We start from the raw sequence: 14,839 nt of genomic DNA, 5'->3' as shown, positions 1-14,839 counted from the left end.
GGTGGATCACTGCTCACACAAAGCCTGCTTACAGGCGAATGATGCAACCGGCAGGCGTGAAAAAACTCACGCATGCGCACGAAGGTTCAAGCTTGGCTGATGCAATCACACGTGATTCAAATCCATATGGTTTTTGCAAAAAATAAAAAGGTCGGATAGTTTTCTAACAGACCTCGTAATTTTATTAAACACATAGATTGTGAAGTCACTTTGGGATAGGGTAAAGGGAAAGAAAAGGTGAAAATGTGCAAAAGAAAATGCTATTACAATGTTCATTTAGCAGTACAAGTACAGTATAAGCTGGGTTACACACCTACACCGCACACACTACATTTTTACACATGCATTTAAAAAAATGATTTCAGCAGAATTAAGCACTTCAATGCATCAGTATTGCGATACCTATTTAATGTCAGATGTCCAGTGATACGTATCATTTTATGACATAGCTATAGATTCCTTCTTTGTACTCAGGATTACACAGTGTAAATGGCAAAGTGGAGTTGGCTCCGCCCCAAATGCACATTTCCTCTGTGCTTTAGAATGCTTTTGACAGGGTCCATTGTGATCACATCTGTGAAAAGAATCACTCAGTTTCTGTATTCACTGCTGTATTTGATAATTTTTCTTGTGGATCAGCAGTGTCCAGAGAAAAGGCCACCACTTACTCCAGCAGGTGATTTCATTGAAGAACTCAGCCCTTCTGCTTAAAATGATATGAAATCGCCTGCTGGAGTCAGTGATTGCAAAGAAAACCTGCACCCTCTTGGTCCTTTATGAAATGTCTTTAGACACCACTGTTTTAGATAAATATAAAACACAAACTGTAGAATATACACCAAAGGCAACTAAAACCAAAAGGTGTTCAGCTGTAACTGAAGTCATTATTTTCACAAGATTACACAAAAAAAGACAAGCAATATGTCACCTCAGCCACAAAGCATAGTAAATGGATTGCATTTGCTTCGTGCTTTTCCAATTCATGCCAGTGCTTAAAGTGCTTTACAATAATGCCTCACATTCCCCCAAACACACACTAATGCCATGTGAGGTGTTCAACTACACACCTGGAGCAATTTTGGAATTAGGACTTTGCGCAAGGCTACTTGAATGTTTCCTGTCTAACGGGGAATCAAACATAGGATCATCTGGTCACAAGCCTGCTTCTCTAATCTTCAAAACACCACCTCCCTATAAAGACAAATAATTTCTGATTTCATCTAAGGCAAGCATAGGTGGTTTACTTCACATCTATAATGCTGAGAGCTGAATACCTGGGTGCTGAGGTTTGGCAGGTTTACTTTATTACTAAACCATTGTTTGTTTGCATGTAGCAGGGCTGAGTTAGTTCATAGCTTATCTTATTCTTTACTTGAGTCCCTGTGGAAAATGATCATGGCAGATGGCAGCTGAGATGAGAAGTGGAAGTTTTAAATCGGGAGGGATTCCAAGAGTGCCAAAAAGTAGTTTGATAAATTAAGAATGAGGTCCGTTCGAAAGCTGGATTACGAAAGTTTGGTCCAGGTCCATTTTTGGTCAAAATGTTATGCCTACAAAAAAGAAGAACTTTTCATCAGGGTCATTTGGTCAATTTCTGTGGTCATTATGATTTAAAAAGAGTAAACACAGTTGTTTGACAATAAATGGCTTCACACAAAGAGTAACCATGAGTTGGAAAAATAAATGATGTTATCATTCATACTGTCTGAAAAATGGCCAAAAATAAATAAATAAATAAATAAAAAATTCTGCGAGGGCAAGTAAACTTATGAGCACAACTGTATTCCAGATAATACCTCAAATAAAATTTCAAGTCTGGTCATCATTTCACCATCAGTATACGAGGTCTGTCAATAAAGCAACGGTCCTTTTTATTTTTTTCAAAAACTATATGGATTTCATTCATATGTTTTTACGTCAGACATGCTTGAGTTTTTCCACGCCTGTCGGTGACGTCAGTCGCCTGTGAGCACTCCTTGTGGAAGGAGTCGTCCAGCCCCTCGTCGGAATTCCTTTGTCTGAGAAGTTGTTGAGAGACTGGCGCGTTGTTTGGTCAAAATTTTTTCTAAACCTGTGAGACACATCGAAGTGGACACGGTTCGAAAAATTAAGCTGGTTTTCAGTGAAAATTTTAACAGCTGATGAGAGATTTTGAGGTGATTCTGTCGCTTTAAGGACTTCCCACGGTGCGAGACGTCGCTCAGCGCTCTCAGCCGCCGTCGTCAGCCTGTTCAAGCTGAAAACCTCCACATTTCAGGCTCTATTGATCCAGGACGTCGTGAGAGAACAGAGAAGTTTCAGAAGAAGTCGGTTTCAGCATTTTATCCGGATATTCCACTGTTAAAGGAGATTTTTTTTTAATGAAAGACGTGTGGACGGGTCCGCGCGTCGGGACGCAGCCGATGCGGTGCGGCGGCACAGGAAAAACACCTCCGTGTTGATAACCATTTGTAAAATCCAGGCGGCTTTTGATGACTTTCAGTGGAGTGAGTATATGAGAAATTGTTTAACAGCAGGACATGTTCCAACTTGTCCTTAAGGCTTTCAACAGAGGTGTTTTTCCTGTGCCGCCACACTGCGTCGGCTGCGTCCCGACGCGCGGACCCGTCCGCACGTCTTTCATTAAAAAAATCTCCTTTAACAGTGGAATATCCGGATAAAATGCTGAAACCGACTTCTTCTGAAACTTCTCTGTTCTCTCACGACGTCCTGGATCAATAGAGCCTGAAATGTGGAGGTTTTCAGCTTGAACAGGCTGACGACGGCGGCTGAGAGCGTGGGAAGTCGCACCGTGAAAAGTCCTTAAAGCGACAGAATCACCTCAAAATCTCTCATCAGCCATTAAAATTTTCACTGAAAACCAGCTTAATTTTTCGAACCGTGTCCACTTCGATGTGTCTCACAGGTTTAGAAAAAATTTTGATCAAACAACGCGCCAGTCTCTCAGCAACTTCTCAGACAAAGGAATTCCGACGAGGGGCTGGATGACTCCTCCCACAAGGAGTGCTCACAGGCGAATGACGTCACCGACAGGCGTGGAAAAACTCACGCATGCGCACGAGGGTTCAAGCATGTCTGACGTAAAAACATATGAATGAAATCCATATAGTTTTTGAAAAAAATAAAAAGGACCATTACTTTATTGACAGCCCTCGTATTTGTGTTGAAGTCAACTGTACATGAGTACTTCAAAACATTCTTTGCCTCACCTAGAAAATGTCACAGGTAAAATATTTTTCTTGCATTATTTTTAAACATATTCCCCTTTAACTTCAGTGCACAGCTGATGTTCAAGTTCAACTAAATGTTTTGTTGATTTAAGGTCATATCTTGAACCTCCAGATATTCTTTTTTCCAGGTGAAGCTAAAAACATTAAGAAGTACCCTGCCACAGTTCAGTGGGCAAAATTACACCTGATTCTGAAACATCTTTTGTTTTAAACATTTTTTTTTCTAATTTTGTATTTTCTATTTGTCATTTCAGAATATTGAGATATACAATGTAACTTCATTGCAATAATTAGCCCATTGTCAGCTTCACTCCCACATTCTGTAATTATTTTTGTCATTTGTCTGATGGTTTTACTTGAAGTAATTTATCACAGCTAGCTGTTGTGATATCTGTATCAGTTATGCTGAACTCAGTGGTATTCATGAATTTCAGTCTATGCATGCATGGTGGTGGGCCTCGATATTGGATTATACTCATGGATTGACATAAAGAGTGGCATGCCCACAGACCAAATTGGACCTCAGGAATATGGAAGGATGGATGGGGTCATGTATTGCGGGATTTTGGCAAACAACCTCCTTCCCTCAGTAAGAGCATTGAAGATGGGTCATGGCTGGGTCTTCCAGCATGACAATGACCCCAAACACACAGCCAGGGCAACTAAGGAGGAGCTCCGTAAGAAGCATTTCAAGGTCCTGGCCAGTCTCCTGACCTGAACTCAATAGAAAATCTTTGGAGGGAGCTGAAACTCCAAACCTGAAAGATTTGGAGAAGATCTGTATGGAGGAGTGGACCAAAATCCCTGCTGCAGTGTGTGCAAACCTGGTCAAGAAGTACAGGAAACATTTGACCTCTGTAATTGCAAACAAAGGCTACTGTACCAAATATTAACATTGATTTTCACAGGTGTTCAAATACTTATTTGCAGCAGTAACATACAAATAAATTATTAAAAAAATCATGCATTGTGATTTCCGGAATTTTTTATTTTATTTTAGATTATGTCTTTCACAGTGGACATGCACCTAAGATGAAAATTTCAGACCCCTTCATGATTTCTAAGTGGGAGAACTTGCAAAATCGCAGGGTGTTCAAATACTTATTTTCCTCACTGTATATATATAGCTGTGCCCAAATACATAAGTCATTGACATTTCATCTCATTTCCAGACTGTGCATCACTCTAGTTTCATTATCTATGCAGGCAGACCTTCCTCCCCCTTCAGAGCAGGAGGCATGGTTATGCTCCAAACCTGCTGTGCGTGAGTCGTAACTCTGGCAGCGTCTATTATTGGATAATTTACCTTGGAAAAGTGAAAGCACACTGATAAGCATTTGTGTTAAATCACTGTATGAGGTCACTCCGTATTTGAGTTTATATGGAAAAGGCCACCAACTTATGATAAACGTTGACATTTTATATGACTTATTGTAAAATTTCATAGATGAGATGGCAGCCGAATTGCAGCACTGGGTAAAATGATTTCAAATCTGTACAGAGTGAGGTTTTATGAGATGGCATCATTTGCACAAAAAATAAAATAACTTAATTTGATAAAATATTTAAGGCAGTCTGGACCCACACATCACAAAAAAAATAAATAAATAACGAGCTGCATGGTAACTTCATCCCAACACTTTGTCACATGGTGCTTGTGGCTGACAGCAGCTCTGCTGCTCACAGATTAAAGACACAGACACATACTTGTGTTTGAATGTCAGAGTGCCAAGGGCGTTCTTCACAAAATTCTGCCTGAAGTTTATGTGGGCTGATGCATGGACACAGCCAATATTGTATGTGTTGGAATGCCCATTTCAATAAAATGTCATTCCATCACAAATAAAAATGAATCACAAATAACTCATCCATTGTTGCCCTGTACCAAGCCTTTTCCTCATTCATTAAATATGTTCCTTGTCAGTTGACGTCGGGCGAGTCCGTCAGACAGTTGGATACACGCTCAAAACGAGCGGACATCAGAAAACATTCCCGATGCACGTTTGTTTAGTGCTGTTCTTGTGCTTAGCTTGCCCGGGTACGTCCAGTTGAAGCTGCTTTCTCATGTTGGCAGCAGAAAAACTGTCACAGCATGTGTTGGAAATTATTTAATTTTTGGTGGGTGTTTAATCAACTTTAATAAAAATGAATTTAACAGTGGGCATTTAACCAACTTTCTTCAAAATAGGGAGTTGGCTGATGCTTGGCCCTGGTACCTCTGATGTTCCAATGCAGCGTGTATATATATTTTGATATCACAAGGGGACAGGTACTAGCAGGACATTGTCCCTTTACGGGATTGGCTGCCACATTCCAAAATAGCCACTGAGGAAGATATTACATCTCCCAGAATACATCACCACACTGACAGATGGAAATGGTTCAGCCATCTAATTGCAGCAGGACTGAACACCGTGTGGGTGTCAAAACAAAGATAATAAATCACAGAGAGGAGAGCAGTTGGTTGATTTTGGACAAAAACTAGAGGCCCCATATGAGCTGGATGGAGTTTGTCCGAAGCTGCCAGGTACTACTCTACGGCCTTGATTAACTCCCTGGTCATTGTAATTTTCTGGAGGCTGACTATTTCTCTGGTCTCATGTGGCAGAGTTTGCAAATAGCATTCTATCACCATGCTCTGTAGAATGGCAACCAGACCATTTTTATCCACCTCTTAGTCAGTCAAACTAATTCATGCATTTGGGAATGGGGAGTTACCCCAGGGTGGAAGGTTCCGTTATAGAAATGCTGAACTATGCTAAATTTAGCTTTTAGCTGGTCATAGTCATGGACAGTACTGGCCTGTAAGTCTTGAAATGCTTTCAGAACTTAATCTGATAAGAAAAGGACCAATAGTCCAACTCACTGGGCGTTCGGCCCCTCCCAAGCTGCTGTCACTTCGAAGGCATGAGGTTAAGCTTCCACGTCATCAGTCACTCCCAGTTTAGGAACAAGGTCATCTGTTATGTGCTTGGACATTGCGGACTGTTGAAGTGCCCGCTCTTCGGTTGGTTAGACATCTGTTGCAACAAAGCCACATTGGTTTCCTACTTTGCCCTGGGGCCTCCAACAGCACCTGTATCAGCTGATCCATTTGAGTTGTGTACTTGTTAGTTTGTAGTCCTGAAAAAAGTTTGGGTCAAATTTTCAGTATCTTAATTTCCAAACATCTGCACTTGAACACCATTACCTACATTTACCACCATCTATAATGCCATATGAGGTCAGCAGAGCAGGCTAGGATGGAGCGGTTTAATGAAATTTTTGAGCAATTTTTAATGAAAATAAATTAAAAATTAAATTAGCAGTGCACTTCAGTCTAATAAACAGGCAATGAAGCAGATGGCAAGCGACTTGGGTCATTAATTCATCCAAACACAGAGTCCCTTAATCCACTTTTAAAAAAATCCCAGAGATGGAAAAAGAGTCTTTCACAACTACAACCCCAATTCTAATGAAGCTGGGACGTTGTGAAAAATGTAAATAAAAACAGAATACAATGATTTGCAAATCCTCTTCAACCTATATTCAATTGAATACACCACAAAGACAAGATATTTAATGTTCAAACTGATAAACTTTATTGTTTTTGTGCAAATATTTGCTCATTTTGAAATGGATGCCTGCAACTCCACCTCTAGCTGCCACCTTATCGTGGTGGGGGAGTTTGTGTACCCAGATGATCCTAGGAGCTATGTTGTCGGGGGCTTTGTGCCCCTTGTAGGGTCTCCCAAGGCAAACAGGTCCTAGGTGATGGGTCAGACTAAGGGCAGTTCAGAACCTCCATGACCAGTAAAAAATCAAGGACCGAGACGTCGCCCAGTATGGCAGAGCCGGGGCCCCACCCTACGGGCCAAGCGGCAGTGCAGAGTACCCGACCTTCTTGGAGTCCCTGGGAGGGGTACTAGATAGCGCTCTGACTGGGGACTCCATTGTTCTCCTGGGGGATTTCAATGCCCACATGGGCGGCGACAGTGAGTCCTGGAGGGGGGTGATCGGGAAGCACGGCCTCCCTGATCTGAACCCGAGTGGTGTTCAGTTGTTGGACTTCTGTGCTAGTCACAGCTTGTCCATCACGAACACCATGTTCAAGCACAAGGGTGTCCATAAGTGCACGTGGCACCAGGACACCCTCAGCCGGAGGTCGATGATCGACTTTGTAGTCGTATCATCTGACCTTTGGCCACGTGTCTCGGACACTCGAGTGAAAAGAGGGGCAAAGCTGTCAACCGATCACCACCTGGTCATGAGTTGGATCTGCTGGGAGGGGAGGAAGCCGGTCAGACCTGGCAGGCCCAAACGTATCATGAGGGTCTGCTGGGAATGACTGGCGGAACCCTCTGTCAGCGAGGTCTTCAACTCCCACCTCCGGGAGAGCTTCTCCCAGATCCCGGGGGAGGTTGGAGACATGGAGTCCGAGTGGACCATGTTCTCCACCTCCATTGTTGATGCGGCCGCTCGTAGCTGTGGTCACAAGGTCTGTGGTGCTTGTTGCGGCGGCAATCCCCGAACCCGGTGGTGGATGCCGGAAATAAGGGATGCCGTCAAGCTGAAGAAGAAGTCCTACTTATCTTTGTTGGTAGGTGGGACCCCGGAGGCAGCTGACAGGTACCGGCAGGGCAAGCGTGCCGCAGCCCGTGCGGTCGCAGAGGCAAAAACTCGGGTCTGGGAGGAGTTCGGGGAGGACTATTGGTCAGCCTCGAAGAGATTCTGGCACACCGTCCGGCACCTCAGGAGGCGGAAGCAGCTCTCCACCAGCACTGTTTATGGTGTGGGTGGGGAGCTGTTGACCCTGACTGGGGATGTTGTCAGGTGGTGGAAGGAATACTTTGAGGATCTCCTCAATCCCATCATCACGTCTTCCGCAGAGGAAGCAGACACTGGCGACTCAGAGGCGGACTCATCTATTACCCAGGCCGAAGTCACCGAGGTGGTTAGAAAGCTCCTCGGTGGCAAGGCTCCTGGGGTGGATGAAATCCGTCCTGAGTACCTTAAGTCTCTGGATGTTGTGGGGCTGTCTTGGCTGACACGCCTCTGCAACATCGCGTGGCGATCAGGAACTGTGCCTCTGGATTGGCAGACCAGGGTGGTGGTCACTCTGTTTAAGAAGGGGGAACGGAGGGTGTGTTCCAACTATAGGGGGATCACACTCCTCAGCCTCCCCAGTAAGGTCTATTCCAGAGTACTGGAGAGGAGAATTCGACCGATGGTCGAACCTCGGATTCAGGAGGAGCAGTGTGGTTTTTGTCCTGGTCGCGGCACACTGGACCAGCTCTACATGCTCCATCGGGTGCTCGAGGGTTCATGGGAGTTCGCCCAACCAGTGCACATGTGTTTTGTGGATCTGGAGAAGGCGTTTGACCATGTCCCTCGGGGCACCCTGTGGGGAGTGCTCCAGGAGTACGGGGTCCGGGGTCCTTTGCTAAGGGCTGCCAGGATGGTCCGATACAGCGACCACATCACTGCAGATGCTGCACCGATCCGTCTATTGATCTCACGCTCCATCTGTCCCTCACTCGTGAACAAGACCCCGAGATACTTAAACTCCTCCACTTGAGACAAGGACACTCCACCGACCTGAAGAGGGCAAAGCACCTTTTTCCGGTCGAGAACCATGGCCTCGGATTTGGAGGTGCAGATCATCCCGGACGCTTCACACTCGGCTGCAAACCTGTTTCCAGTGCACGTTGGCCTCCGCCAGGGCTGCCCTTTGTCACCGGTTCTGTCATTATTTTTATGGACAGAATTTCTAGGCACAGCCAGGGTGTAGAGGGGGTCTGGTTTGGGAAGCACAGAATCTCGTCTCTGCTGTTTGCGGACGATGTGGTTCTGTTGGCTTTGTCAAATCAGGACCTTCAGTGTGCACTGGGGCGGTTCGCAGCCGAGTGTGAAGCGTCCGGGATGAGAATCTGCACCTCCAAATCCGAGGCCATGGTTCTCGACCAGGAGTTAAATTTGAACACTTTACTGTTGTGAATGCCACAACCACACACAGCAGATTATAGAATAAATACAAAGTCAATGGGTAAAGGTGTCGTGTGGGCAGGCTCGACGATAGGAAGCATCCATCTAGAGAAGAACCAGAACCACACGATTTCCTCCGCCACCGAACCCGAAGGATACTGGAGCCGCCAGGTCCTGAGTCCCTCAGGTGGCCACCGTCTCCGCGTGTCGGATCTGGTACTGCTGGCGAAGAGCAAAGACAGTCAAGTGTGGGTGTGTGTACACCCAGTAACAACAATGGTGGGAATTCCACCTCCACCTCTAACACACACTCGTGCAGCGTCTGTCTATTCACTTATCTGGCGGAAAGCAGAGCGAAGCAGTCGCGGCCCACGCCGGTCCTCCGGGGAGACAGCTGCAACAATGTATCAACTGGAATCAATATCGGAATATTCAGGCTGAGAGTATTACCTCCGTAGAAGAACGATATCTCGGCGACGTGGTGGAGGTGTCATCCTGCTTTTATCCGGGGTGAAGTGCAGATGATCGGTGACAGCTGTCACAGTTGATGAGTGACAGCTGTCACCTCGGCTGTTCCTGTGAGGCGGCAGCGCCCTCTTGTGCCTGAAGCCCGCACTTCAGGCAGGGCGCCCTCTGGTGGTGGGCCAGCAGTACCTCCTCTTCTGGCAGCCCACACAACACTGACATCACCAAACTCTGCCAATTTAGGCTGTGTAACTTCACAGAAACTTCTTGTCTTCACAGGGCAGACCCAAATGATTCAACTATTTAAACACATTACCTATTTTGTTATAATATTGTTCTAAGACACTCGAATGGATACACATTATTAATCGCCACTTAACACATCCTTTGGATAAACAGACTACTTCACCATCAACATATTGATAATGCAAAAAGATCACACTTAAACACATATCAGTTACCAGGACACATGTTAATAAGATGGACTGATTATATGCAAAGCATTTCGTTTGATTAATCAATACCAACATTAGAAGTCTTTATATATATATATATATATATATATATATATATATATATATATATATATATATATATATATATGAATAAAATAATACTTATGCAATTCTTTTATTTTAAAAGAATGTCGTTCTTCACATAAACCTAAAGATAATAGCTGTTATCAAGACATGGCCATGTGTTGTGGAAGGGATATTGTCTTGCAGTCTTGAGAAGGTCTGGCCTTGGCGTGAGGTCGTAAAATTTGGGTTCTCCTGGCCTGGAGAAGCTCAGATTCTGACATGAAGCCATTATAATGTCATGTAATTCATAATGACTGGAACTTAACCGATAAACCAGGCAAGGGCTCCTTTTGAAAGACTTCAATTTACCATTCTGTTTCTGCTGTGAAGCCCAGTGTTGGCCGATGGCATGTCTCCAGGCTTATCTGAAGATCACCAGATGACTTAGGAATTTCTCAACTGAGAGTGAAGACACCGTCTCTGTCTGCAGTTCAAAGCTCAGGTTTTCATTGAGAGAGTATTAATGTATTTATTTAATTAGGGCGAATCAAGGCCAGGTGCTACACCTTCTTGCTGTGAGGCAACAATGCAAACCACTAAGCCACTATGTTGCCCCTTGTGATGCCAATATATTAAATTTACTCAGAACTACTCACTTAAATTGATGATGTGTTAACTTTAATCCCCATTCAGTAAATTGTGGCATTGCCATGTAAAATAATACTCCAGCAAATGCTCACTTATAGGTCCACTGGAAGGTAACATCCTGCTTTATGGTCAACATCCTATAGAGTTGGATACATGAAAACATAAAAAAAAAGTTTATTTTTGTCACTTGCATTATTTGAAGTAGTGATTAAGCAACAGATGTAGGCTAGATACTTAAATACAATAAAATGGTCATATAACAAACATTCAAAATCAGAGAAAACCTAATTTTATGCAAAAAGTGTAGAATTAAGTTTGTCAAATTTCCAAAGTGCACTGAAGTTTAAAAGGTACCTTGCCATTAAATAATTTAAAAGCTGTGGTATTACTTTGATTGGATGAAAGGATTACTGGATTTGCCAGCAAACCTGTCAACCTTCTCCTGACCAACCGCAAGCTTGCACATTGCATGACCTCTCTCTCTCTCTCTCTCATACACACACACAAATCCCTATGATCGGTTAAAACAATTATTTAAATGCATTGTACAGTGCCGAGTAAGTCCTCAGATTCTGTCCTCTTGTTTCTCATTATAGAAATAACACAAACATATCGCATATAGCTCCATATTTTATCCTGATAAAATCATGTAGTGTATTACTTCATACAGTAGCTAAACAAAATCAGCTCTCGTGAAAGTAGAACACGCCTTATCAAAGAATACACAGCGTGTGTGCATTTGTAGGACATTTCATACTGGAAATAACTTGGATAAATAACTGAATGTGCACCTTTTTTTTGTAGTTGTATTTGACAGTGGAGCTTTATTGTATTGCTGGAAGAACATAATGGTGGAAACCTGGAAAACCTGGTTTAAATTAGGTATCAAGGATTTTAGTTTGCCAAAAAAGTAAAATTATAATCAATTTTCACATTTAAACTCTAATGTTAAATATATCATTCCCTCATGTGTCAGCCCCCGATAGGTACATCTTGCTGATACCAGGTTGGACCCCATTTGCCTTAAGAACTGCTTTAATTCTTCCTGGTGTAGATTCAGCAAGGTGTTGGAAACATTTGTCAGAGATGTTGGTCCATATTGACATGATTGGATCATGCAGTCACCCATTCACCCAGTCTGCCCATTCTCCCCAGAACTCTGACATCAACAAGGCATTTTCATCCACACAACTGCCGCTCACTGGATGTCTTCTCTTTTTCGAACCACACTCTGTAAACCCTCGAGATGGCTGCAACTGAATGCATGTACATTGCAGCAACTGAATACATGTACATATTTAGAGCTGGTGAAGACTGATTAGCTATTTCTGCTAACAAGCAGTTGAACAGGTGTACCTCATCAAGTGGCCAGTCAGTAAATATGAGAGAGAGACATTCACCCTCTTGTGCACCTTCAATTGCAAAGGGGGACCGCTGGGGTCAGATACGCTGCCCCATGGGTGGCAGTAGTTCGAGGGCCTTGATGGAGGCTGTTGAAAGGTACCATCAGGCCTAAAGGGTGGCAGCCTCTGCTGTGAGGGAGGCAAAAACAGTGGGTGTGGCAAAAAAAGGCAAAACTCTCAATCTACTGGCCAGTTTTTGTTCCTACTCTCACCTATGGTCATGAGGTTTGGGTCATGACCAAAAGAACTATATCGCTGTACATTTTTACAAGCAGCTGAAATGGGTTTCCTCAGGAGGTGGTCGGTGTCTCCCTTAGAGATAAGGTGAGAAGCTTGGTCATTTGTGGAGGTCAAAGTAGAGCCGCAGCTCCTTTGCATTGAAGGGAGCTAGCTGAGGTGGTTTGGGAATTTGGTAACGATGTCCCCTGGGTGGCTCCCTAGGGAGGTGTACCAGGCATGTCCATCTGGGAGGGGACCCGAGGAAGAGCCAGTACTAGGTGGGGAAACTATATTGCAATACTGACCTGAGACCGCACTGGTATCCCACAGTCTGGGGCCGACACCGTCGTATACGATGGCTAAGTCCAAGCTTTACTAAATTATAAATAACTTTTGAATGATATTAGATAGAAACTTACTTTTTTTTTTTTGATGAAAAGTTAACTCCGCGGACTTTTGAGCCAGCCATTGGCCATCTTTGTACTCCTCGTAGAAGCTGTGTGATGACGTGTGCAATGTGAGTGTCCAATCAGAATTGGTTCACCGTCACATGGTTTTCCAAAATCCAATCGTAGGGCAGATTTCCCTCACGTGAAAAGCCAAAGATCGTTTTCAGGAGTGATATGTTACTAGTTGGCCCATTTGAATAGCCCCCTGCGTGCTCCATTGAGTACATACTATTAGTACATACTCAGTGCGCCCTGCGCCATTATGTGCAGTGATCATTGAAAGCAGGAGCAGACGGAGAGCCTCTGATGACAATCTCACGTGCTCAAACAAAGAGTGTGTAACTATCAGGATTGCTCCACTAGGTTGCATGTGAATGTTACTGGATAACTCTGTTGCTTTCTCTGCGTAAAGCACTGTTTACCATATCAATGGACAACAAAACGCATAGACCATTTTGTAGATATTGTTCAAAATGTGCATTTGTGTTTATTGTTTGAACCTTTTTGTTGTACAGACTTTCACATAAGACCTCAAATTACCTTTATAAAGTGTCAAAACAGTTGTTTATTATAGTTTGCTGTGTTTTGAATAAATGTGTGTGGAAAATTATTTTTTGCTTTATTTTTGCCTTGCCTATTTTTGATTGTAAACCTTTATTACACTTATAAAACACAACAAAAACATATATATATTCTGAAAGCACAGGTTGTCCTGAAACAAAAGAGACATAAAACTTGATTGTGGGATGCAGGGAGAGCTGTTGACAGCAATAATAAAACATTTATGCCAGGTGAGTGAACTGTCCAAAAAAAAATGCCCTCGGACCCCAGAGGGTTAATGTGGCCCAGGAAACGGAAGTTTGGGGTCCCCTGCTAGAACTGTTGCCCCTACAACCCAATCTCAGATAAGTGGTTGACAGAGAGAGAGAGAGAACATTAATGAGTCATCACTTTTAAATAAGATGTAAAACACAGCTCCAGGAGTTATCAAAGATATCACATGAAGGTAATCTTTGATAACTTCTGGAGCGTGTTTTACACTTTCTTTCACAATGATGACTCAATAATGTTAAACAAAGAATGAGGTATGAAATTTTGTGATTCTGTTCATAGTTAAGAAGGAAAAATTGCAACAATTTAAGCTGTTATAAATGAGTTAAAGGACAGACAGACAAACAATAAATTCAGGCTTGAGCAAAAATCCAAATCTGAGTAACAATACCAGTGTTAGAGGATTGAAATTGTGAGACAGAAGAAAAGAAGATTACACTATACATCAACAAAACATGGTCTAATCTGAAGTGCTTTATGTTTACATATAGTGTTTTTTGTGTGAGGTCTCTTCTCAATGGAATTTGTTTCAGGTAATTTTACAGTTTAGTTTGGGCTTTTGTGTGTGTATGTCTGTGCATGCATGTTCCTGTGAGTTTTTTTTTTTTTTTTTTTTCTGTCACCTGACTAGGAGTATTGGGAGGAGAAGAGAGCCTTCAGCTGTGATCACAGGGGAAGCTTTATGTGGCATATTGTAAAAACTTGCAGACATAGCAGTCGGACTCCGATCTGAGTGTTCAGACAAAAACAGATTTGCAGAAATGTGATTTTGAATCACATTTCAGACTACCTACAAATGAGGCTTGAAACGGATAAAAAAAAAAAATATGTCAGTATAGACTTGCAGCATGAAATCAGATTCAAATTGGATATGCACATTACTCGGATTTTTCCTGGCAGTCTAAACAAGGCCAAAACACCTAAGTGTAAGTGACGTTTAAAGAGAGAGACACAAATGACAATCAGACTTGATTTATTTCATGTTTATCCTCAAAGCACACCAGTGAGCTCAGATTAGGCCCCCGGTAAATAGCGAAGAGGAGTTTGGCACACCCCAAATGCACTTGCACTATGTGTTTTTAGACTATTGCAATAAATTGTCAATATCA

The 14,839-nt window shown here is 43.0% G+C and overlaps 1 protein-coding gene across 1 annotated transcript in view; it reads left to right on the top strand.

Moving 5' to 3' along the window:
- Positions 1-14,839, top strand: part of LOC117523030 (neurexin-1a-like) — a 976,202-nt gene that overhangs the window by 42,548 nt on the left and 918,815 nt on the right. The window lies entirely within an intron of this gene.

Source organism: Thalassophryne amazonica, chromosome 13 (genome assembly GCF_902500255.1).
Source record: "Thalassophryne amazonica chromosome 13, fThaAma1.1, whole genome shotgun sequence".
Classification (NCBI taxonomy): Eukaryota; Metazoa; Chordata; class Actinopteri; order Batrachoidiformes; family Batrachoididae; genus Thalassophryne; species Thalassophryne amazonica.
This window is presented reverse-complemented; position numbering and strand designations above follow the sequence as displayed.